The sequence below is a fragment of the Myotis yumanensis genome, unplaced genomic scaffold, assembly GCF_028538775.1.
Source record: "Myotis yumanensis isolate MYYU_CA2020_CCGP unplaced genomic scaffold, mMyoYum1.0.hap1 SCAF_6, whole genome shotgun sequence".
In the NCBI taxonomy this organism is placed as follows: domain Eukaryota; kingdom Metazoa; phylum Chordata; class Mammalia; order Chiroptera; family Vespertilionidae; genus Myotis; species Myotis yumanensis.
The window spans coordinates 35,595,680-35,622,618 of NW_027223757.1; the positions used below are offsets into that span (position 1 = coordinate 35,595,680).

Below are 26,939 nucleotides of genomic sequence, written 5' to 3' on the forward strand. Positions count from 1 at the left end.
TCATGTTGATGGCATATCCCAATGGAGATGGCTTCTTCCAACAAGACAATGCACCATGCCACGGTGCTCGTATTGTGCAGGTGTGGTTTCAAGAACATGAGGGAGACTTTACCTTGCTTAGGTGGCCCCCACAATCACCAGATCTCAATCCAATTGAGCATTTGTGGGACGAAGTTAAAGAAGCCATCAGGCAGCTGGTTCCACAACCATCAAATCTCACAGAACTGGACAGTGCTATTCATCAGGCATGGTGTCAGATTCCTCGCATCGCCTTTCAACATCTCGTGGAGTCAATGCCAAGAAGAATCGCCGCAGTATTGAAGGCAAAAGGTGGCCCAACAAAGTACTGATGGGGTGGTCATAATAATCTGGCCACTCAGTGTGTGTGTGTGTGTGTGTGTATACACGTTCAAAGTCTGTTAAATTGCATTGTTTACCCATATCTTCGGGAAAAAAATCACTTCTACTGTCGTGGTAAACAACCTGCTTCCCTGTTTATAATGGTCTGGCCCTCTAGCAACTTCAGCGCAAAATTATAGCTAATTTGCCTACAAACGTCAGGTGGTCATAATAATCTGGCCACTCAGTATATATAACATTATCAAAATTTGCCCCACTTGCCAGTGTGGTCAGAGGCCTCTGGCAAATCAAAGATGCACAGTAGAACTACTATATGCATACTATTCTTTAATTTAAACATATTTTAAATCGTTTATATTTTTTCCTGACTTGAAAATATGCACTCATTATAGAATATTTGGTGAGCTATAAAGAAGGAAATAAAAATATCTCTTAATCACAATATCTCAATATAGATAGCAATGTATTTATTTTTCCTCTCTTGTGTGGAGGATGCATATCATATACAGGCGCATATATATATATGTATATATATATGTAAATATATATATAAATATATATATGTAAATATATATATATATATATATATATGGTTTTGATCCTACTTCTTTCATTTAATATTAAAATGTGATCTTTTTTTAATATATTTTTATTGATTTCAGAGAAGAAGGGAGAAGGAGAGAGAGAAACGTCAGTGATGAGAGATAATCATTGATCGGCTGTCTCCTGCATGGCCCCTACTTGGGATCAAGTCCGCAACCCAGGCATGTACCCTGACTAGGGAATCAAACCCTTGACCTCCTGGTTCATAGGTTGACACTCAATCACTGAGCCACACTAGCCAGGCTAAATTGTGATAATTTTTTAATGAATTACGTAGTGACTATGGAGTTTTCTATTGTATGAATAGACATCATTAATTTAACCATCCACCATGCTATGACTGTGTAATCAAATGTTCTCATATTTGATATTATAAATAACATGTAGTAAGCATTCTGGTATCAAATATTTGCTTCCTTCCCTGATTATTTCTTGATGAAAGAATCAATAGACTTGACTAAGCAGGGTTGATTTCTTCTGAGGCCTCTCTCCCTGGCTGGTAGATGGTGTCTTTTCCATTCATTTTCACATGGTCTTTCCTCTGCACATGTCCTAATCTCCTCCTCTTGTAGGGACCCAAATCATATTGAATTCGTGGCCCAGCGTAGGACTTCATTTTTCCTTAATTGCCTCTTTAAAGAACCTATCTTTACATATAGTCACATTCTATGGTGCTGGGGTTAGGACTTCAATATATGAATGGTGAGAGGGACATAATTCAGTCCATAACCATCCCCTTGATATTTTTCTTCTACTTCATTAAAGAAAATGCTGGGCAACAACCAACTAAGTTGAATTTTGCAACCCACTAAATTGATTACCGGACCATAGATTGAAAGGCACTGCTGTAGTGGCTGTATAAGTTTACCAGGTTAGTGTCAAATTGGCATCAGCCTTAGTACTTGCCTTTGACTCATCATATGTAGAGACAGTTCCAGAACAAAACATGTAGGGCAGAGTGAGAAAATCAGAGAGTATAACCTTCTGCAAATACATAGCAATTATCTTAATTAGGAGGTCAGCAACATTTTCTATAAGTGGCTGTAAGGCCATTGTATGGCTTTGCAGGCTGTCCATTCTCTGCCGAGACAGCTCTGCTGTTGTATCATGAGAGCAACCAGAGACAATATGTAAACAAATGGGTATGACTGGGTTCCAATACAACTTCATTTATAGGCACTGATATTTGAATGTCTTATAATTTTCACATGTCACAAAATAGTATTTTAATTCTTTTTTTCAACCATTTCAAAATGTAAAAACCATTCTTAGTTCATAGGCCATGCAAAGACAGGCAGTGGGCCCACTCTGACCCAGAGACTGTAGTTTCCTTACCTCTGCTTTGGCTGGGTAGCAAAAAGGCTCTCAAAGAATTGGCCTGGACGATTTCCCTCAGTCCACATAAATTCTTAACTTATTTTCATGTTTGACTCTTGTGATTTATCTGTATTTTCCGTTGAGAAAATCCCTGTGGCCACTCATAATAAAATATTGTTTACAAAGCAAATATTATTTTCTTACCAGAGAGAACTTTCCTCTTAAATGACCCACAGAATCATTGTCAGATGGTGAAGTTAGGAGTAGAATTAGCATCAGAAAGTCTGGACAATAACAGCAGAGTTTGAATCTAAGGGGTCTCCTTTGGGAACTTAACAGGGAAATGGAGTGGCCAAAGAAAGACTAGCTCAGCTCCAGGGCCCTGTCCCCATACTCTCCTCTCAAGGTGAGGGGGACTGAGGTTTCCTTCATGGGAACCCCACAGCCTCCAAAGTCCCTCACACACGGTTCCTTTCCCATCTCAGAATGTAGGCCACAGTGAGCTTGGCCCTCTCTCGCTTCCCATGGGGGCTGCCTGCCATGCAGGATGCTGTATAAGTGCCCAGAGACAATCTTCCTACCAGAGGATCGGAGAGAACACAGCTGTCTGGGAAAGCCCGATCTGGCCATCTAGTTCCTGCGCTCCAAGGGATGAATTTCAGCGGTAGGTGCATCAGTTGTGTGGAGCACACGTCAAATGATGATGGGCTCACCTCTGCACAGACTCTGACCAGAAGCGGGAGAGGGCCTAGCATAAAGGCAGAGGTCCAGCTGCCCCCAAGACTGGGGGGACAGAATTCTCTCTCCATCAGTGTGATGCTGGGCCCTGAGGTAGGTCAGGACTCTACCTCGTGACCATGTGTTTCACAGCGGGAATCTGAAGAGGCCAGAAATCGACAAAGGCAGGTATGGTGTCCTGGGAGTTATTTTCCGTGTTTCAGACTTCCAGGTGAAAACTATATTTATCCAGGACAAGGCTGCAGAGGCAAGCTCAACTGTTGTGGCTTCCATTTGCAGGAACGAGCAGATCTCCCTTGTGACTCTGGAAGGGAAATCTTGAGTGCCTACTGTGCGCCACAGAAAGAAAACACCTTTATCCCCAGGCCTTTCCCATCCAGGGACGCTGCAGGCTGTAAACCAAGGCCTTAAGGAAACATTTTTAATTGACATGAAAAATAAACGGACTTCAGTATCCAAATTTTGCTTTAAAATGATTTGTGTTATTTTATTTCAAAACTGTTGGCTTCATACTGTCCTAACATCTCATAATAAAATAGTTTTGGCATGACAGTCATCTTAAGTGAATAAAACACACAATTAAATGAAATGGCACTTATAAGCTTTTAGCAAAGCAAATTTTTGAATTATCTTGCAGAGATTAAATTGCTGTACTCTCTTGCTTTCAGTTCTTCTAAGAGCTTTGTTTTGTCTCTGGTTTCACGGCATTAACCACTGCGATTTTTAAAAATTGAAGTATAATAATATTCATACAGAAAACAGCACAAATTGTTAAGTGCACTGATAATGAATTTTTACAAAGTGAGTACTCTCCCCTGTAGCCAGCAGCCAGATGGAGAGAGAACATCACCCAAACACCAGAAGCCCCTTAGGCCCTTTCCCAGTCCCTAACCACCCTACTCCTACCAGAGGTAACTAATAGCATGATTTCTAACATAGGTTGGTTTTGTCTATTTTTATAAATAAAATCTTCAGTATATACTGTTGTGTCTCTTTTCATATTATATTTGGATGATTAATCCATGTTGTTACGAATTATAATTTGTCCATTTTCATTGCTGTGTCATGTATTGTATAACTAACTATACCAAAATTTGTCTAACCCTTCCATTGTGCATGGTTTTTGGGTCATTTCCTGTTAAGTCTATCACAGATAGTATGACCAGGAACTTTCTTATACACGTCAGTGGGTGAGCATCTGTAACATTTCTGTAGGATAGATTTCTCAATGTGAGATCTTGGGTCAGGGGATATGGATATGTTAGGCTTTAATAGATACTGCCAATTTCCCAAAGTGTCTTTATCGACCTACACTCTCACCAGCACTGTATGAGAGTTCCGGTCACTCCAAATCCTTACCAGAACTGTGGGTTTTGTCTCTGTCATTTCAGCTAATATGGTAGGTGTTCATTGATAATGCATTGTCATTTTAATGTTTCTTTGATGACTAAACTAGAGCATCTTTTTCTCTGTTTATTGGCCATTTGGATTTTCTTTTTTGAAAAATTTCTTCTCAGATATTTGCCCATTTCTTTATTGGATTGTCGCCCTTACCTTAAGGATTTGTAGGAGATTTTGCTGGATAGATGTACTGCAATTATCTTCTCTGCTATGTGACCTACCTTTCACTTCTATTGATGTCATTTGATAAAGACATTCTTCATTTCCTTCATGGTTAACATTTTCTTGTGTTCAGTTCTTTAAAAATCTGTATTTTTGCAAGGTTTGAAGATATTCTCTGTTTTCTTCTAAAAGTATTATTATTTTACTTTGCATATTGAGTTCTATCATTCATGTGGAATTGATTTTTGCATAGTGAAGGTGGAGATTAAGATTCATTTCTTATATAGAAACCCGGTCTCTTCATTTCTTAGGGTGGCCATAACAAAGTACCAGAAACTGGGTGGCTTAAAACAATAGAAACGTGTTTTCTCACAGTTCTGAAGGCTAGAAGTACAAAATCCAGGTGTCGGCAGGGCCATGCTCCCTCTGCAGGCTCTAGAGCAGCGGTTCTCAACCTGTGGGTCACAACCCCTTTGGGGGTCGAACGACCCTTTCACAGGGGTCGCCTAAGACCATCAGAAAACACATATGTAATTACATATTGTTTTTGTGAGTAATCACTATGCCTTAATTACGTTCAATTTGTAACAATGAAATTGGGGGTCACCACAACATGAGGAACTGTATTAAAGGGTTGTGGCATTAGGAAGGTTGAGAACCACTGCTCTAGAGAAGAATGCTTCCTTGCCTCTTCAGCTTCTGGTGGTAGCGTGTAATCCTTGGTGTTCCTGGGCTTTGGGCTGCATTGCTCTGATCTCTGCCTCCGTTGTCACATGGCCTTCTTCCCCTCATGTCTGTCTGAGTCTCAATTTGCTGCTGCTTCTAAGGATACCAGTCATATTGGACTTAGGGCCCACCCTAATCCACTCTAACCTCATTTTAACTAATTACATCAGTAATGACCCTATTTCCAAATAAAATCATATTCTGAGGTACTTGGGGGTTAAAACTTGTATATATCTTTTGGGGGGACACAACTCAACCCACAACATAGTATTTATTGAACTTCAATGCCATTTATCACAAATTAGGAGACTATCTCTCTAGGTCAAATGTTGGACCTTCTCTTTTGTTCTGTTGACCTATTTTACTATCCTTGCACAAATACACTGTCTTAGCATTATCATTTTATAATGAATCTTGACATTTGATAGACTTAAGTCTTCCATCTTTGTTCTTACTCTTCAGGATTATATTGGCTTTTGTCACTTTGCATTTCTATATAAATTTTAGATTCTGCTTTTCAATTTTCAACAGGAAAAAAATAACTGTTTTTCATTGAAATTCATTGAAGATGCAATTTTGGGGTAGAACTGACATCTAAAAATAACGAGATTTCCAGTCCATCTACATGATATAACCCTCTATTTATTTAAATCTTCTTTAATTTCTCTCAATAATGCTTTATAGATCTCAGTGTAAAGGTCTTATACAACTTTTGTTGGACTTATTCCTAGATACTTGATATTTCCTTTATGAAGATTTGTTTTTGATGAAATAAAAAAGCAGAGGAAGAGAAGAAAATCTTGTACTGGGTTTACTACTTAACTTTATTAAGGAATTTTCCCAAGTTTACCAGGATTAAGATTGAAGTTGAGCTTTCACTAATTCTAAATAAGAGCTGGGTAAATGAATTATCACTTTAAAAATGTTTTGTGACAGGAGGTGAAATGGTTTAAAATGTGGGGTCCTCAGAGGTGAATAAAATAGGTCCTTGGTAGAAAAAAGGTAGAAGTGTTGGGTCTCCCACATTGCCACATGTAGAACTGCATGCAGGCTGGAGGAGATGTTAAGAGCAAGATGCAGATATTGGGTGGGGGAGGGGACTAGGTCTGGGATTTTCAGTGTTCTTAGAATGTTAGGGTTCCCCAGAAGGGGGCCAGGAAGATGGCAAAGGTGGTAGTGTTTTGAGTCCTTTTCCCTTTAACCAGAGCTGTTATGTTCCACAGATATATAATATTTTGGAATTTAGCATACACCTTTGCAATGCAGATGTGTGTATGCATGTCTGTCTCTGTGCGTGTGTGTGTGTATGTGTATGTGTGTGTGTGTGTGTGTGTGTGTGTGTGTGTATGTGGTATATGTGAATGTAATTGCAAAATTACTTAAATACTACCAGACTACATATTCTTTAACTTGCCATTCAGCCTCAGGATTCTGGGATTCTAACATTGTAGCCCACTTCCACCCCAGGGGCTCTGCACGCATCATTGTTAACCTTGATCTTGGCCACATTGTGATACTGTGTGCATTTCATGGGCTTTCCCAGGAGCCACTAACACAATGTCTATTTGGAGGGTCTTGAGAGAGTAATCAGGTTGGGAGAGAGCAGCTGCACCTGCATGGTAGCAAAGTAGCGTTTTAGACTCTGGATCACAGATCCCTAGAAATAGCTTCATTACAAGGGCAAGTCAGAAGTAATTCAAGTATTCTACAAAAACAGTTACTGTTTTATTTTACCTGCTACATAACTGATGTGATCACTTGACAGAACTCATTGCCAGAAAGAAAAGACACGGTTATAAACATATATTTCATTCTCATTTATAGAAGCACAATCTTTTCTTTTTCTTCCTGACAATCAACTCATTATTCCAGTGGCATTTACTTCATTTATTTCTTCCCCAAATAAACTGGGCATCCTCAGCCTAAACATTTAAGCATTATGTTGTGGTGGTGGTGGTGGTGGTGGTGGTAGTTTTTGAGAAAGAGGAGGAAGAAAATTATATCACTCCTCTTTGGGGTTGATGGAGATTAAGAGGAGCAAGGAGAGCCTTAAAATTACACCCAACCCCTCCAGCCACCCTTGTGACTCAGCCCAGCCATCTGTGCCAGTGAGCCCACAGTGTACCTGTCTCTAGCCTGCTTCAGAGCTGGCCTCTAGGGCGGGTGATGATAAGCTCATTTGCTGGCTTGGTGGTGGCTTGCTCCTTGGTGAGCCTCTTGTTCTCTCTGGTCCTGGCAATAGCTGACAAGAAAGGAGCAGCTAGCCTTTTGCAGTTCGACCTTCCTACTCCCTTATGAGTGCTTCCCATGCTCATCTTTCTGTTTATCTCTCTTTCTCCTCTTTCTTCTGCTCTTTACTCCACCTCCAGCAAATAATAAAGGAAACAACCACCACACACTTATTTGAGTCTCCCCACCTTGTTGTAGTGAAGCCAGAAGGATTAGAGCAGGGGTCCTCAAACTACGGCCCGAGGGCCACATGCAAATACAAATATTGTATTTGTTCCCGTTTTGTTTTTTTACTTCAAGATAAGATATGTGCAGTGTGCATAGGAATTTGTTCATAGTTTTTTTTAAAACTATAGTCCGGCCCTCCAACGGTCTGAGGGACAGTGAACTGGCCCCCTATTTAAAAAGTTTGAGGACCCCTGGATTAGAGTCTCTGCAGACAAGGGAAGCAGATGGGTTAGTGATGCCTCCTCAGAGCTTCCCACCCTCTCTCCCTTGAGGAGGTAAGGTCACAGTCAGTCATAAAGTAGGCCTGGTTTCCTAGGGAACCCTGTGTTTTCTTGCCATTGGCGATTGGACTTTGTGCACTTGCTTGTTTAATGTATTTTCCCACCACTTGGAACACTTTAATTTTTCAGGCAATTGACTTCGGTCTTGCAGAGAATATTGTGGCATAAATGGAATCAGGACTATATTTTAATAAAATCTGTTATTTCTAACACGAGCTGCCCATCTTGTATCTCACATTGCACAGAACATCCATAGTCACAGAAGAGCTCTTGAGGGGAGGGGAAGTCATTCTTTCTGCCCCTCACACCTCCCCCCCAATTCTCTGCTTTTGAAAATAAGACTCACACAGCTGTTCCCTAGCAGATGGGTCTCCAAGTGTGTGCTGGCTTTATCTTTAGCCTGCACAGGTGAGGGGGGGATTTGGAATCCCCATTGCAAAACTTATATAATTTAGTTGAATGCAACAAAATGACTAGAAGTGCTCCCTCTGTGCAAGGTGCCAATGGTTGAGAGACTAATTTAGAGTACGTTCCTGCCCTCCGGGAGCTGGCCCTTTCCCTTGAAGAAGATGGTACTATAAGTCCGATAGTAGATTAATTCCTGTGCAGAAAATTGGACAGGAACTTTAGGGAAGGATTTATATTAGAGTTGGGTGTGCGGAACAGGTTGGCTCTCCTATCTTGCAGGTGGAGGTAAGTGCTTTGGTGAGGCTGGGCATGAGGGAGGAAGAAGAAATGGAAGATAAGGCTGAGGTGGGTTTGGAACGATGGTGGGTGGCTCTGAGGGCAAAGCTGAAGAGTTAGAGTTTGTGTAAGTCCTTGGTTTTTCTAGTAGTGTCACCAAGCCCAGAGGTCTTGAGAAGGTGGCTCAGAGGCACTGCAGGGGCAGAGGTCCAGCAGCTCCTTTCTTCTCCATTTTGTGTACTGGGGTATTCCCTTTCTTTTAAAGAGAGTTCCACTTAAATTAAAAAAAAAATGAAACCTATTGGTATATGCCAAAGAGAACCATTCGTTTATTCAATTAGTCAGTTAACAAATATTATTGGGTATCTCCTACATACCTAGCCCTGTACTAGGTTCTGCTGAAAAAGTAATAAAGCATCGGTTCTCAACCTGTGGGTCGCGACCCCTTTGGGGGTCGAACGACCCTTTCACAGGGGTCGCCTAAGACCATCGGAAAACACATGTATAAACAGTGGTTCTCAACCTTCCTAATGCCGCAACCCTTTAATACAGTTCCTCATGTTGTGGTGACCCCCAACCCTAAAATTATTTTCGTTGCTACTTCATAACTGTAATTTTGCTACTGTTATGAATCGTAATGTAAATATCTGATATGCAGGATGTATTTTCATTGTTACAAATTGAACATAATTAAAGCATAGTGATTAATCATAAAAACAATATGTAATTATATATGTGTTTTCCGATGGTCTTAGGTGACCCCTGTGAAAGGGTCGTTCGACCCCCAAAGGGGTCATGACCCACAGGTTGGCGACCCACAGGTTGAGAACTGCTGTATTAAAGGTTTTGAACTAATCGGTCACATGTTAGCAAGAGCCACTGAGTCAGCAGCCTGAGTTATAACCCTGCCTCTGCTGCCCACTAATCATAAGACCTTAGGCAAGTTTTCTGGCCTCGGTGGGACCAGTTTCTCACCCGGAAATATTCAGGGCTGGGCTGGTAAGTCATTCTCAGCTGAGACCTTCTAGAACTCACACGACCAGTGCTGTAATCCAGAGCATTCATTTGTGTCAATAGAGGGAGTAAAGGAGAGAACTGAATCAGGCCAGTTAGAGGGTGATGGCAGGAAATTCTGTGAAACATCTTAAGACTCTGTGTGAGGCCTTTAACTTCTTCATTCAACAAACATGTAATACTCAGTGCCAGCCACTGTGCTAAGCATTGAGAATAGAGCAGTGACCAAATCAAAGTGCTTGTCCTCAGGGTACTTTCTATCTAGGGGCAGCAGAGGAACTGGGAGTGTGGGCAATAGATCTAGGGATGGTTTGAAACTCATGACAAGGAATGATGGTTGGAGCTGTGACAGTGTATGAGGTACCAAGGAAGATAAAGCAAAAAGGTTTGGAGAGAAAAAGAGACCTTAGATAATAGAATTTAAGGAATATTCTGTAGAAAACCAACTAACGTCCACTCCATGATAGCACATTCTTCATCGAGTCATCACAAGCCCATCCCCCAAAATATCCTGTTGTGGCTGAGAAGCCATGACTCACTAAAGAGATTATGTCCATTTAGACACCAGTTTTCCTTGATGACATCACTCCTATATATGAAGCAAAATTACACCAAAGCCATATACGGTTTTATATAATAGTAGGTCTATTTAGTTTCCCTTAGATAGGTCTTTAATAAGTACCAATGATGTGTAAAAATGGTATGGGTGGTTACCTAAACTGCTAGCCCCTCAAATCTTTTCTTAGATCAGCTGACTCTCTCTCTCTCTCTTTTTTTTTTTTCCTTTTCCCCAAGTTTTTGGAGTGGATCCAGAACAGATTCTGAGAGCCTCAAGCTTTTCGTTATTTACCCTCCAGTAATTACATGTCACAGGTTGTCTTCCCTATTAGAGTGTGAGGCTGAGCAATTAGTCTCCCATTGTCTTTGCAGGAAATGACATCCATGTGACTTCTGGGGAAGGCAATTGTTGATCACTCTGGTTAAAATAATGTGGAAAGTGTTCAGCACTTTGTCTGGTTGATAATTTAGACTGGCCAGTTTGGAAAACTTTTGGAAATGGGCAAAGTAAACAATGGTTGTCAGAACCGGAAATACTAACTGGGTCAGTTCCCCCAAAAACAAGGCTCTAAACTGTCGCTCTGGTCCCTCGATGCACTGACTTGTCTGAACTCTTCAGCATGTGGTTGAGCCCAGTGCCTGGGCATTCTGTTCTCTTAATAATGCTTTATTTTGGGGTGTTTTCCAGCTGTAGATCATTGAAAACTCCACTCTAGGAGGCCTGAACAATAAGAAATTTACTGGCAGTTGGGTGATTCCACAGACTTCAGGGTTGACCTAATGCAGGGGTTCCCAAACTTATTTGGCCTACCGCCCTCTTTCCAGAAAAAATATTACTCAGCGCCCCCTGGAAATTAATTTTTTTTAAATTTTAATAGCAATTAAACAGAAAGATATATGTATTAATGTTTCTACCTTTTTCGTAAAATATAGTAAAGAAAGGTGTAAATTAGAAACATTGAAGTTTGAAACTATGAAACTATTTATTGAACTCAGAATAGAAAGGTAATACAAAAAAAGTTAAAACAAATGCACCTGTGGCCATCACCGCCCCCCCCCATCGCTGCAGTGCCCACCAGGGGGCGGTAGCGCCCACTTTGGGAATCAATGACCTAATGCAATCAGCCCTACTATGCTTCCCTGTGGTTTTTCTGTCTCTGCCCTTCCTCTTTAGGTGGGAGAAAGGTAGCTGTGGAAGTCCTAGGTGTCACATCCCACACAACAGTCAGAGGAGGGAATTTCTCCCAGAAGAATGAGGAGATGCTACCGAAAAAACTTTTTCACATCTCATTGTCCTGAATTGGGTCACATGCCAATTCTTAAACCCATCACTGGAAAGGGGTTTCTCTTAGATCAGTGAATCTCAAACGTTAGTGTGCACACAGATGAAATGGGGATCTTGTAAAATAGGTTATGATTCAGTAGTTTTGGGGTGGGTCCTCAGAACTGACGTTTCTCAGATGGTCCCAGGTGATGCTGATGTTTCTTGTTGGCACACTATACAGCCTTCGACTACTCAGGTCCCCACCCTCCAGCTGGGGCTGCTGTCACCTGTCCATGAGACACTGTGCCTGAAGGAATATGGAGCATCTGTTAGGAAAAGGAAGAGAGAATGGCTCCATGCACATGGGAATTGTATTCAAGAAAACTTGTTCTCAGTGTGTATTGGGAATGTTCCCTTTAAACCGGGAGCCACACAGTAGTCTATGATATGTATTAAAAGCAAACAGTACATACAGTGCAATGTGTTCTGTGGGAGCCCCTTTAAACATCTTATTATTTATTTATGAGGATGAATACATCATAATTCCTGAAACAGAAGGTAAAGCAGTCATGTTACCCTCTCCATTATCATTTTTATTTAGTACCACATATCTAGTGTGTCTCAAAAGGAACAAATTCAAATGAAATGCATTTAAATGTCTTTAAGAATAAAACTGTGTGCCAAGTCCAGCCTTTGTTCTCTGAATGGAGATCTCATTAGTCTTGGTTACTGGGATGGGAGACTACACCCCACTTATCATAAGAGTCACTTGACATGATGTAGGGCTTGAAAATGCTGCCAGTGGTGAATTTCTGCCAAAGCAAATGGTCACAGTGCCCTTATGAATGGTTTCAGTGGAGACTATCATTATTCTCTCTTCATTTGAAAAGGATGAGCTAGTCTGTTATATTTTTGTTTTTCTTGGCAAAGACACACAGGAGTCCTGAGCTGCAGCTATTTAGGAAAAAAGCTGATAGACTGAAGGACTGATATCTATCATGAGGTTGATCCATTATAGACTCAGTGGAGTTCACAGTGAACTATTCAGCCAGGTGCTTAGTAGACAGTGCTGAGATGGGCACTTTGGTGGGGTTGCCATCTCCAACCCCATATGCAAAGACAGCATCACTCAGGAGAGGAGATGGAATTTCACTGCTCCATCTACTGGAACCGCCTATCCTGAAACCAGGGGCTCACATACTAGTATGTGAGACCAATGGGAAGCCATGGCAACTCTTAACTGGCCCTGCCTACCTGACTCATAAAGGCACGTGTACTTAGGAAATCACCAGCTATTGTTGTCTTTGCAAATGCCTGAAAGGTTGAGAGATTCTCAAACTAGCCCAAGAAAGCTGCTCGACTTGGAGCTCCACAAAGGCAGGAATTGTGCATCACACAGGCAGCCCCTGTATCAGAAGAATGATTGAGGAGCTGGTCTGTTCCCAGATCTGTCAGTCAGCAGCATTGACTAAGCATTGACTCTCTAAAGAGGAAAAGTAAAGGACGAGAGCATTTTGTTGCCTAATTCCAGTACGTTATACTCTAAACATGGAATGTTTAGGTGCCCCATCTACATATTTAGGACCTCCTATACTGCCAAAGAGAGATAAGATAATATTAATATTAGCTGAGTCTGTGTAGCATAAGCAAGATTGCACTGTTATTCACAGATTAATTCAAGCAGTGCTGCCTAATGCCTTCCTACTGTGCCTGCTGTGAGGCCACGCATTGTTAGCCATGAGAGGAATTAAAAAATGGAAAAGCATAGGGCCTTCCCTTACACCTTAAAAGACTTACAACTTGAAAAGTAGGAAACAGTAAGTACATTTAAAGTATATCAATAATACAAAATTTTTAAAAAGAGAAAAACAAAGAGGGTAAGGTAATATCAAATTGGGAAAATCAAGGTAGAAAGAGCTCAAGAAGATGAACATTTGGCTTAGCCTTAAAGTCGGGATGCTTGACCTGAGTCCATGGATGGAACTCAGGGGGTCTGTGAATTTGGATGGGAAAAAATTATCTCTTTATTTTCATTAACTCTTTAACTGAAATATAACATTTTCTTCTATTATGAAAGTGGCATTACTATTTGTTTCCAATAGAAATTATGAGTATTTTCATATTACATTATACTTAAAGATATCCTGAAAGATCACCTCAACAGTACTTCAAAATTAGCTGTTATTAGACTTTTACTGGAATTTATTTAAACATCAAAAGAAGCACATAACAGTTTCGATAACTGTATATCAGTATACTTCTTTGCATTTCATGTGCTAATTTCACGCATTTAGAAACATTATTCTGAGAAACATATCTCTAGATCGTTAGGGCACAGAAAGTTAGAGTCCCTGCCTTAGGGAGTGAATGGCTGGGCCTCCTACCAGCACGCATGGGACAGAAGACATTCGGGGAACTAGGGAACTGGCATGCCAAAAGGCTCAGGCGGGGACAGGTGACTGGATGCCAAAGCACTCGGTGGGGAGATGTGGAGATAAAGCCGAGGTGAGCTGCGGCACTGGGCTAACACACTGTCACAGATAAAGGTGCAGGTGACAGGAAGCAGTGGAAGGTGTTTCCACTGAGGCCTTGTGTGGTGTTTAGGAAGGGTGCTTTGCAGAACCAGGAGTGAGGGATTGGAAGGGAAGAAATAGGAGGCCAGTGGTCAGTTTCTGCCAGGACTAATGCCAACCAGAGAGAGCGGAGCGTAACCCCAGCGTGAGAATGGGGAGGCCTTGAGTGCAGCACGCCTGAGGCCTGGAAGGGCAGGCTTAGGCCAGGGTTTACCGTGAAGGTGAGGAAGGCCACGGTAGCTTTCAGGCCTGCGTGACTAGGAGAATGAAAATTGGTTTTCACATTCACCCGCATTTACTGTGGACCAGGTGCTGTTTTAAGCCTTTCTATGTCATTTAATGTCATTAAATTTATACTATTTAATCCTCATAACAACCCTAGGAGGTCAGTATGATGATTCCTATTTTTCATAATAAAATGAAGTCTAGAAAAGAAAGATCAGGTTTCACAGCCAGTAAAGGAGACAGGAATGTGTTACTGAAAGAAATAGGAAAGAGGAATTGGCTTGGGGAGAAAATATAGTTGAAATATCAACTTTGGATATTTTTGCATTCAATTCTTTTAAAAGGCTAAAAATTCAAATAAAGTATTTATAAGCATAGTTTCTGGCTTGCTTCGTTGTCCAGATTTTTATTTATTTGTTACTCGAGGCTCAATGAACGAAAATCATGCAAGGGTAGGCCTTTGCAGCCCCAGCTGCCTCATGGCCCTGCCCCCCGCCCAGTGGTCATTCCGGAAGGTCGTCTGCTATCTGGTCTAATTAGCATGTTAGCTCTTGATTATATAGGATTATATAGGACAGTGATGGTGAACCTCTGACACGCGAACTCATTTTTTTTGGTTGATTTTTCTTTGTTAAATGGCATATAAATATCAAAAATATAAATCTTTGTTTTACTGTGGTTGCAAAGATCAAAAAATGTCTATATGTGACACGGCACCAGAGTTAAGTTATGGTTTTTCAAAATGCTGACACGCCGAGCTCAAAAGGTTCGCCATCACTAATACAGGATTATATAGGATAATGCTGCATTGATTTGTAAGTTAGTTTTATCTTCCTGTGAAAACAAAGAGGAATCTGACAGTAAGAGTTTGGTACATTGATGAGAGCCCGAAACAGGAAGACGTGTGGTATCCAGGAGAAAAACACAATATTTACATATATTAAATTATGTCTTTAATGATCCATCTATCCTTCTGTTGTGGTATTGTTTTTCAGGACCACCCCAGCAGCGGTATTAGAAGACATGTGGTGTATATAAAGTTTGTGATAGTTGGGGGAAATTTTGGTAAGTGTCACTGCATTGTTTTCTAATACCCTTTTTTGTAAAATGGTGCTCACAAAGGGAAGCCATTGTCTTGCTCTGTGCATTCTAAATCTGCACAAACTCAGACAAAATGCAATTTTATAATTAAATGTGACATTCAGTTGGTGTTTTCTGACAGTATGACTTTTTTCCTTGTTATTGCTGATGTTATTAAACAACATGGGATTTTCTAAGATGTAATGAGGAGTCTAGGTTTAGGGAAGCTTCTGGATGCAGGGTAAGGAATACTCTTGACAATTTAGCTTATATTCTAAGCCACCTGTAGAATACAAGAGTAATAAACTTGCAGACCAAAAGAGTGAAATAAAATAAAAAGTCTAAAGCAGAAAGATCCTTATGGCCTCTAGGTTGAAATGAGAAAGAACAGGCAATTGGCTGCTTGGGGAATCCAGCATGCCTGGGAGCCAGCCTACAAAACAAGCATAGTAGAGGCCTGAGAGACCAAGACATTAAGTTCAGCAACCACCCAGAAGACCTTGCTAGCAATAATAAAAAGTTCTACACTGACTGGTAGTTACATAACCTCTTTGGGCCTTAGTTTCCTCGTCTGTAAAACGAGGCTTATAATATTACCTACCTCATAAAGTGGTTGTGAGAATAAAAGGAGCTAGATAGTGCTGTATCATAGTAGGTGCTCAATAAAGCAGTTATTCTTGATAACAGAACAGGCTTGTTTGGAAACTGGACATTTGTCACTGAGGTCAAGCCAGCCAAAGGTGTTCATATCTCCCAGTGGAAGGGCTGCTGGGGATGGGTTGGTCACGCCCCATTTGCTGTCACAGGGCACATCAGGTTTGGTCACCACAGTCCCTCCTCCGTAACAAGCTGTGGGAACCCCTGAGACATTTGTCTTTAACCCTGTCGATCCATTCTTAGGCAAACTTGGCTAATTTAACTTCCCTTCCTGCCACCTTTAGAGCCAAGTGTGGTCACATTGTGTGAGCTTGGTTCAGTTTTGGAGATAATGTTTTTTTAAACCAAAATACCAAGAAGAAAAGGAAGGGTTGGGAGTAGATGGTATCCTTGGTTTGGACCTCAGTTGCCACATTCAGGCTTTCATTTCCAAACCTGTCTTGATTTTTTTTTTTTTTTTTTTTTGGTCTATGCTTATTATGTAGCTTTCATAGAGATACAATTATTGGGCCAATTTTATTGAGCTTTGACTAAAAGAATATGGCTTTGGGGTGGGCCTTTACCTGTGATTGGGGAAAATCAACCGTATCACTGCAGATGGGTAATGTTTAAGATTGGGTGTCCAGTTTCATAGAATCAGAGGGATGGACCCGGCCTCGGGGTTTGTCTGGCCCAATCTCCCACCAGCTAAACAAGTCTCTTCCACAGTATCCAGTAGAGGGAAGTTCACATTCTCTCAGAGATGATCCTGCTATTGCCCCAAGCCATTTGCTCCAATTTAAAAAACAATTGGGGCATAGGGAAATTTTAAGGGATGAGGAAAATTGTTCTTGATTTTTATTGTGATGGTATTTATGCAACTATATGAGTTTGTGAAAACTTACAGAACTGTACGATTAAAGGGCTGAATTTTACTGTATGTTAATTAAACCTTAACTTTTAAAATGGGAAAAAAAACACAAGCAGGTAAACAAATACCTGGGCATTTGGCTCAAATTGTTAACATACTAGTAGAAAGAGGGAAGGTGGGTGGGAGGGGAAGAGATCCAGTCCTTCTATGGACTACAGTGTGCACTCCATGGGACAGAGACTGCGTCTTCGTCTGTCCTGTCGCCTCAGTGCCTGGGCAGTGCCCGGCCCCTGGAAGGCCTGTGGTAAGCATCTACTGAATTACCTACCATTCTTATCACTTTCTAAGCAAGTCCACCCACTTTCCCACATCAGCCCACCAGATATTTAAGGACAATCTCCTTCCTCATTTGCCTTTTCTTCTCAGCTGAACCTCCCACCTCCCATTCATTGGCTCTTTGTCTTCTGAAGCTATTTTCCTATCTCTCCCCACCCTGCAACTCTCCTTGAGGAAGCACCTGCTTTACCATGTGCTTGCTTACACCTGGCCCAGCTTTAGAATGCTGCCCCTGGAGTGGGCTGACCCTGGAGTTCAGTGTGCCATTGGGGGTCTGTAGGTGATGTTAACAGACCCCCAACCCTAATCCTCTTCCTTCATAATCAGTCCGGAGTGCCTGGTAAGTATCTTAAGAGTAGTCTTCTAAGAATGGAGCACCTAAAAGTAGGGGGGCTAGCAATCCAGGATATCGGATAGCAGAGTTACCCTATTAAATGACTGAAATGAAGCCAGGCCACCCTTATTTTGAGGCAGTAGTGCTGTTTATAAATCTCTCAGGTAGTAATGTATCATAGATCCTGATTCTTCATTATGAGTCATAGGAAGTTTGAAATTCTTAAAACTAAAACTTGTGGATGCCTTGAAAAATCTAGATTTCCTTTTCCTGGCCATGCCGGGGGAGGTATCTAAATACATAAAGAGGACAGTGGTTCTCAATCCAGGTCAATTTTGTCCTCCCAGAGGACATATGGCAATGTCTAAAGACATGTTTTATTGTTACAACTGGGGAAGAAAGGGTGTGTGCTACTGGCTTCTAGTGGGTGGAGGCCAGGGAGGCTGCTAAATATCCTACAATGAGGAGGACAGCGCCGCACACACAGAGTGGTCCAGCTCAAAATAACAATAATCCCAAGGCTGAGAAACCTGATATGGAAGTAACAAAAAAACTTAATGTCTAAAGTACTCATTATTTTGAAGGTTTAAATTTTAAAATATTTTGATATTTATTTATTTTTATATATATATATATATATATATATATATATATATATATATATAAAACATTAAAACATTTATTTAAAGAATAATAGGTCTGAAAGGGCTCCTAAGAAGCTATCTCTTACATTAACTCTGACTTCAAGCACAAAATGGTATAAGGAATTCAGACAGATGGGTGCCTGAAGACTTATACTGAAGACTGGTAACTAAAGCCAAAAGTGATGCTCACACAACATGATCCCAGCATTCACACAAAAGAGATTGTCTTATATTTTAAATTTCAACCCCAGCTTCTTCAGTTATGTTTGTCTCTAGATGACCTCTGAGATGAAACGGCATTTTGTCTGGGGTAGTCCTTTCTTCTGAATCAGGGGTAGCGATTCTGGTGAGATAAAAATGTGCTTAGGGCGGAGGGAGATCTCATTACAGATAATTGGGATTGGTATTTTGGTACACAGGGCTGTATATTTGCATCATTTTCCTGGTGATACCACAGTCTGGCTTAAATGCAAGTAGTTTTTAGAGCCTCTGTACCCAGTATGGCTACATTTGCTGAAGCAGGGAGATTAAAGCAACATATGTCAGGTTGTGATATAGGACAATCCACTTGAAAAGACTTTAATTATAGGGCCTATTTTGGGAGGGTAACTGTGCTGTTTGTGTGGTATATTTTGGGATCCACTAACCCAGCTTCAAGACCAGTAATATCTTCCCAGAAAGGGTGTGGTGTGTGCTTGCGGACATAAATGTTTTCCTACCAAAGGCTTTGGTATGATATTCTTTAGACTTTACTCCCCTTCATTTTTCTTTTTCTGATAATCTTGCTTCTTGCAAAGAATGCTATGAAAATGCATTCTGTAAAGTGGGAGAAGAGAAGGATAAAAGATCTCATTTCAGATGGCCTACCCCAGAGATTTAGGGACTAAACGTTATCAGTCTGCTGTTTTTACAATGAATAGAATCTGGAGAAACTACCAAAGCTGAATAGTAAGCAGAGGCAAGTGAGACTATAAAAATACCACTTTGGCGCTAAATATTTTAATGAATCTAAAGGAAAATCACACATTTATAGGTACTTGTTTCTCAGAACCCCCTTTCTAATAATGTGTGGATAATGTGTGGGTCATTTCCATGCTCTTTCAGGAGTTCTGATAACATAGAGTGGTTGTCTGCTTTCACTTCTGCTCTGTAAGACTTGTACCCTTTCCCTGCTCAGCTTCTGGTGGCCTCCCTCATTTCCCTGTTAATTCCTGAGGCCTTGGCCTTAAAGAGGGTCAGACTTTCTGCCCAGTCAGCATTTCCTAGTCCTTATTTAAAAGTGAATGATAAAGGAGAAATTAGATCAGCAAAACAAAGTTAGCAATGTGTTGGGGGGTGGGATGGGGAAGGGAGTGGAGAGGAACAGAGATAAAGAATAAGAACATTTGTCTCTGGATCTATTCTTGTTCATCAAATTATGTTGATCATTATATCCCACATATGAGTGAGATCATGTGATATGTATCTTTCTCCGACTGGCTTCTTTCGCTTAGCAAAATGCTCTCCAGTTCCATCCATGTTGTTGCAAATGGTAAAAGTTCCTTTTTTTTTTTGGCGGGGGGTGGGGGGGTCAACCGGGGAAAAAGGAGACATGTAAAACTTTAGACAATAAAAAAAATAGAAAAATAAATAAAATATAAATTGGGAAAAAAAAAAAAGAGTAAGAACAAGCAGGGCGCATGAACGGAGGAGGCCGTGGAAGTGACCGGCAGGCCAGGTCCCTGCCGCCACCATGCTCCCGTTGTCACTGCTGAAGATGGCTCAGAATCACCCCATGTTAGTGGAGCTTAAAAACGGGGAGACGTACAGTGGGCATCTGGTAAACTGTGAGAACTGGATGAACATCAACCTGCACGAGGTAATCTGCACATCTAGGGACAGGACAAGTTCTGGCGGATGTTCCAGTGCTACATCCCAGGCAGCACCATTAAGTACCTGCACATCCCCAATGAGATCACTGACATGGTCAAAGAAGAGGTGGTGCCAAGGGTCGTGGCCGTGGTGGCCTGCAGCAGCAGAAGCAGCAGAAAGGCCGTGGCATGGGGGGTGCTGAACGAGGTGTGTTTGGCGCCGTATTAGGGGCGGGATCCCAGACACTGGCAGAGGTCAGCCAGAAAGAAACCCGGCTGGCAGGCGGGCAGTGAGCCTGGCCCTGTTCCCCCAGAGACTTGAGCCTTCCCCCAAGAGACTGCGTATCTGCTCCAGTCCATGAGTCTGTTCAGAACAGAAAAAAAGAGGCAGGTGTTGGGGAGACCTTACCTGTGCATTTTGTGGTCCTCTTTATGTTGTCTTTTTATTATTATTATTATTGATTTTGATAGAGGAAGGGAGAGAGAGAGAAACATTGATGTGGAAAAAACATCGATCTACTGCCTCCCACATGCACCCTGACTGGGATGGAACCACAACCTGGATATGTGCCCTGACCAGGATTGAAACTGCAACAATGCTCCAACCAACCAAGCCACACTGGCCAGGGCATTAAGTCCTTTTTCTTTAAAGCCAGCATTTTTACAGTTGGAAATGTTTTTTGGTGTTTTTGATTTTGTGAAGTCTCAGCCAACTTGATTCTTGGAAGGTTCTGTGTGTTAATGCATCTGTAGAGCCTTGTGTTAAGGGGGGCATTTTAGATACAGGTTTGTTTTATATCTCTTTTTGGACCCCTGGGTGGCAAACAGATGGGAAGTTTTCATTTTAAGGTCTTTGCACTGAGATTGACAGTCCAGGGAGTTTTCCTCAAACAGACCTGAAATTGTCTTTACAAAACAAAACCGCACAGACATGTGCCTCAGAAGCTGTTGTTGGGTCTGGTTGGGCCCCAGTCCTTTGCTTCCTTTCTCTCTCTTTTGTGTTACAAAAATAAAAAACACAACTACAAAAAAAAGAACAAGAACAAGCAGTTTTGTAACCCAGAAACCAAATCGGTTCTAAGGGCACAGGAGCATTTTTACATAAATTGTAAGGCATGAAGGCGACACAATGAGAGCCAGAATGCTCCGTGAGGGAGAGTTGAGAATCTCTGGAGAAGCATCCAAGTTCTCCCGAGGCGATCTGCCGCCCCTCTGCAACCAAATCACCCAGTGAGCGGCCCCAAGGCCTACAGTTCCAGTTCTATGCGAGGTTTTGTGCAGCAGCCCTGCCCAGCCTCCTAGAGTCCTTTCCAGGAGCATTGCTGAAGACTGTAAATTACTGAGCAGTCGCCATTTTGTAAGTCAGGCTGTGCTTGCTGTTCCCTGCTCTGGTGTTCTGGGATGGTGTTCTGTTACTTGATTCTCTTGATCCTTGAAGTAATTTGGTGCTCATTCCAGGTTCATTTTGGCGCCATCCTAAACCAGATTTCTTGGAAGCTACTTTGAGACTGCCATCCTGCTTGTCAGTTCCCATGGCCCACTTGACTGCCATCAGCTTTCATACTAAATTCTTTCCCACTGTGGTGTGGTTTTTATCTGTAGCAACACTTATAAACCAAAATTTCCCACTTACAGAGGTGAAACATTTTCAGAATCAGTAGCTGTTGGACAGCTAACATTGTGCAATAGAACCCACTTGGGAGCCAGGCGGTTGGTCCTGCCCCACAGCTCTGCCTCTGACTGGCAGGCTGCCCACGTCAATGCGTATTATGATATCACTTGTATAGGAGATGTGGCACATTTGCTCCGCCCTAACCACCACTCGGGTGGTGGAACAGGTATCCTCCCCAGATAAAATCTGAGGCTCAGAGAATTTAGCCTATGTCTAAGGCAGGGGGCGTTTGAGAGTGCGGGGTGTTTGTTCTCCTTTCAAAGACTCGAGGCAGGGTTGGCATGTGGTGAGCTTGGAAGTGGGACAGAGATGGTTAACGCTGCAGTGCTATGTCCGTCCTGCGAAGCGAAGAGTTGTCTCCACCATAGGGCCCGGTGACCACTGTGCCCCCACTGAGAAACACTGCTCTGGAGCTGTGCAGCTAATATGCAGGAGAGCCAGATTCATCCCTGCTCTCTCTGAGTCTAGGCCCCTTATGGTCCTCTCCAAGTTAAAGGCATCCCAGTACAAGCAGTCCTCATTGTGTGGTTACATCGCCATCTCCCATTTGTTTATTAAAAAAAAAAAAAGTTCCGTCATTTTGACGTATGTACATATGTGCTTTATGTTTTTTATTATTTATTTACCACAAGTAAAGGTCAGGAATTGTTATCTTTCTTTTAATTTTTTTTTACTGTTTTACTTGATTACTGCTGTGTATGTGCTCCATGTGAGTGACGTAGGTGGGTCCTTATGGCGAAAATCGGAAAGGATCTCCAACGTAACCTGAGGACCTACTGTAGTGATTCCCACATTGTCCATTGTCCGGAGCTCGCAGGCATTACAATTGAACTCAGAATGGCTGTTCTGCAGCTTATGCGAGCTGCTCTCTGCACCAGAACTCAGGCTCAGCACACTCCATGTGGAAAGAGCCTCTAAAAACTCCATGTTCTCTCTGACCATCGTGTACCTGTCATTCCTCTATCAACACCCAGTGCAGGTAGAGAGAGCCAGTGCTGTCCTGGGAAAAGATCAAAGCCCCAGAGAATGCCCACCCACAGCCTTTGATCCAGTCTTACCAGCTTAAAAAACATCTAGATAGGGAACTAGGTGTCAATTTCAGGAGGTTTTGAGATGATATCTTTGGCTTCATACCTACCTACCTCGTCCACTTCTACAGAGCCTGCTGTTGGAGCTTTGTTTAAAGTTTGGTTTTGATGTCAGACAGCAAAGAAACCGAGACGGCTGGCTACATCAGTTTGAATGAGCACACATGAAATTTATTAAAGTGGCAAAAATAAAACCGTACTGAATGAAAAGGCACACAGTGAAGCTGACCTGAATATGAATGGTGAGGTGATTATAAAAAAGGGAAGTGTGATATTATCTGATCTGGCTTTTTTTTTTTCTTTCCTGTTTTTTCTTTTTTTTTACCTTCTCTTCCAGTTTCTCTCTCAACTTTTTATTTTGAAAATTTTCAAACCTGCTGGTTAGGAGAATGATAAAATCAACACCTATATGTTCTAAATATGCCACTTGCTTTTTATTTCCTCTTCCAAATATGTGTGTGTGTGTGTGTGTGTGTGTATTACATTAGGTAAACTTTTGCTGCACCATTTGAAAATTACACACATCTTGACATTTTAACTCTACATATTTCATCATGTATCTGCCAAGAATAGGAACATTCGTTTACATAACAATACTATGATCATACCTAAGAAATTTAGCAATGATTTCATAACATATTCTACTATCAAGTCCTTCTTCAGACTTGCTGGTTGTGGTGTAGAACATCCTGCACTCTGGGATTGTCTGTTTCTTTACGGGGTTAACTTACGCCTCACTGCCTGAAAATTGTTAGATCTAGAAGCTTGTTGTTAGATGCAGGTTAACAGCCTTTGGCAAGAATACTTCATTGGTGGCATCGCATGCTTGATGTTGTATCACATCCAGAGGTAGAGGATGTCAACTTGTCCTACCATCTGATCTCTTGGGTAAGATGGTAACCGAGCTCACCAATGAGTCACTTTGAGTCAGTCAGGCATCTTTGAGCTGGTGTGTGGTTCCTTTGTGAACATCCTGTCCATTCCCCTCCCTCCCCCCACCTTGCAGTGCTCTGAATATCTGGATAATCATTGCCTGGATCATCATTACTTTGGGATCGTGTATGATATTTTTTACCCTTTGTTTTCTCTTCTTCAACTACTTATAGTGAATGATCTAGGCCTTCCTAAGTTTACAAGAATGATTTTTTAGCTGCTTACCCAGTGGTCAGCTGGATTTTTTTGTGATGATAGATTGTGCCAAACGTTTTTCTTTCTTGCCTGTGGGATAAGAAGGTGTAACTCTAGCAGAGCATTTACTACATGCCAGGTACCACACAGGACCCTTACCTATAGAACTCTTTTCACTTTCTTCCCACACAGCAGTTCAGACTAGTGAATGGACTTGCCCAAGGTCACACAGCTCCAGTAGAACTAAGATCACTAGAGATCTTCCAGGCTTAGAGCCAGGGCTTCTCTACTCTTCCATGTACCCTCTGATCCCCAACCCTGGCTGTGTCACCGCCCTAGTTCTTACCTTAGACCAGTGGTTCTCAACCTTGGCTGCACATTAGAATCACCTGGGAATCTTTTTAAAATCCTGATTTCTTGGCCTCATCCTCCGGAAATTCTGTTTCTTTGTTACTAATGTTGTGGTCCCACCCCATAACAAAGAAACAGAATTTCTGGAGGATGAGGCTCAGAAATCAGGATTTTAAAAAGATTCCTAGGTGATTCTAATGTGCAGCCAAGGTTGAGAACCACTGCCTTAGACAAATGCCTACCTGATTTGGTAGGGCCATAACAAGGAAAGTCAGATAGGAGGGTGTGCCACACCGGCACAGCCAAGGGTGATCCCGAGTGGGGGGGTGTGGGGGGGAGGAGGGTGAAAGGATTAAGGAAAAACAGACAAGAGAATAATAGCTGGGTCTTGGTGGGACGCTGCCTCCCTGATGAGGAGACAACGACAGCGCCCACAAGCCGTGTCTTTATTTTATAGCAGATGTCACGAGGCAAAGTAGGGGCATGATCACATTGTTTACAGCATTCTCGTGAGTTTCAACCTCACTCAATTACACGCACCCGAACTCTATCACAAGGCACGTGGGGCTATGTGTTTGGACCATAGGTTCAAGCTTACAGCTATAGCTGTTGGCTATGATTGTGCTGGGAGGGCTCTGCCCTTCCAGCTGGGACTTGAACATGGCAATGAGAGGACCCTGTCCTTTCATTAGCCCGAGGCTTGAACCTGGCCAAAACACTGTAGCCGTGCCCCACAGGAGGGGGTGTGCAGCTGGAGAAACACAAGCCACACTTACTTAAAAGGGGCAAATGTTACTGGCTCTCAGGCAATGTGGGCCCAGCACTCAGAAATCTTGATCTGTATATTAACCATTCCAACTTTTTAATATTGGCAACTACTCTATATATATTCTGACACTCATCAGTCAAGTCACCAGTTCTCAGCATCCACACTGCTGCTGGCGGAGGCCCCCTTGAGTCAGCCGAGGCTTTGTTTAGAAATGGAATTCACTGCTTGTCTGTTTGTGCTTAACTTTCTCTTTTAAATAAAAATTAATATTCTTAAGATTTGATTTCAGGGGTGTTTGAATTTTGAAGAAAAGGAAAGTTAGGTTTCATGGAAGTATTACTTAACTGGCATATTATTATAAAACCTGGCATTTATTCATTAGAAGGTTAACAACACAATAGCAGGTAGTTCATCTGTAGCTTTGAAAGAAAACAAATACATTTCCCTCTGAATATCATCTGTAGAATTTTTTTTTTTTGAAATTGTTCTCTAGATCCTTAAGACGGGGATGAAATCTGTCTGTTTTATCCAGCCTGCACTCCTTGTTCTTTGTGTATATTTAACTGTGATAATGAGTCACCAAAGAGTCCCTAAGCATGTTCCCAGGAGAGGAACTGAAGCAGAACTGACAGATAAATAGCAGTGCTTCTCAGATGAGCCTCAGTTGTTGCAGTGCTGGCTGAGGATAAAACCCGGTGTGTTAATCCAATTGTTTTTAGCAGAATTATTCTCGAGTTTGGAGTGATGGAGAAGGGTGCAGGTAGAGCCCTCTGCTCTTACTCTGCCATGAAGGAATCCAGCCCTGTCTACAGGTTAACAGCCTGAGGTGCAGAGAAGTTGAGTTGGGCCCAGGTCAAATCCAATTAACTTGGGTCTCTCATGATCGATTTTCACTTTTCCTAAAGCTGAAGTTTTCAGTCAACAAGTAATAACCACAACGTCCCACAATCTTTCTCACAATTAATATGACGGAAAGCGTGGTATCTCACTTTTCTGCCAGTACAAAGGTTCTCACCCGCAGTGAACCTGCCACCTGGGGAGCATTTACTGAGCACCCAAGCCCTGTCCTTCCTCCTCCCCTTCACCCCACCCCCAAGACTGAGAGCACCCAGGGCCTCCCCAGCCCTGTACTGTTAACCCCAGTGTCATCGCTTCTTATTACTTCCTCAGAGGACACATATTGCATTTTTCAAATACAGGGTTCCTTTTTTTTTTTCTTGACAAAATCCAGTGACCATTCATATTTTTTAACATTTTGTTGTTTTATTATGGAATTTAAAACTTATAGAAAGTAAACATTATAGCATAATGGACCCCATGGATCCCTCCCTCAGCCCCACAATTATCGACATTCTGCCATTCTCCTTTCATCTGTATCTGTATTATTGTCACTATTTTTTTTACTAATTCAGATGTGTTTCATAGATCAGAAAGAGAGCTAGTTTGTGAACTAAGAATTGGTTACCTGTTCCTACAGATGCCCGCCCCCTCCCCCCCACACACACACCTTACTGTATTTATTGTTCACAGCACCCCTGTGCATTGTTACCCACATTTTACGACTTAGGAAGCTGAAGCTCCAAGACATTACACACCTGCCTGAAGTCTCCCAGCTCAGAAGCACTCAAGCAGGGATTCATACCCAGAGTTGTTTGAAAGGCATGCTTCCCCCCGAAGCTGCACTTTGGAAAAATAAGGACCATAAAAAAATGTGTAGTTAAAACTTTTTACAGTATGGATAAATGGATAGCTATGTGACAAAAGCAAATATGGTATAATGTTAATCAATGTTAGAAGTTAAGTGGTAGTACATGGAT

General features: G+C 41.8%; 1 protein-coding gene and 1 pseudogene across 5 annotated transcripts in view; both read left to right on the plus strand.

Moving 5' to 3' along the window:
* Window positions 1–26,939, plus strand: part of FYN (FYN proto-oncogene, Src family tyrosine kinase) — a 202,842-nt gene that overhangs the window by 78,951 nt on the left and 96,952 nt on the right. For 4 of the 5 annotated variants that reach the window (XM_070417886.1, XM_070417881.1, XM_070417887.1 and 1 more), the window contains one exon: window positions 15,359–15,428. The exons of the other annotated variant lie outside the window; for it this stretch is intronic. The gene's annotated coding sequence lies outside the window, so the exon portion shown is untranslated. The remainder of the gene's footprint in view (window positions 1–15,358; window positions 15,429–26,939) is intronic. 5 annotated transcript variants of the gene reach the window in all.
* On the plus strand, window positions 19,098–21,073 carry LOC139013088 (U6 snRNA-associated Sm-like protein LSm4 pseudogene; annotated as a pseudogene).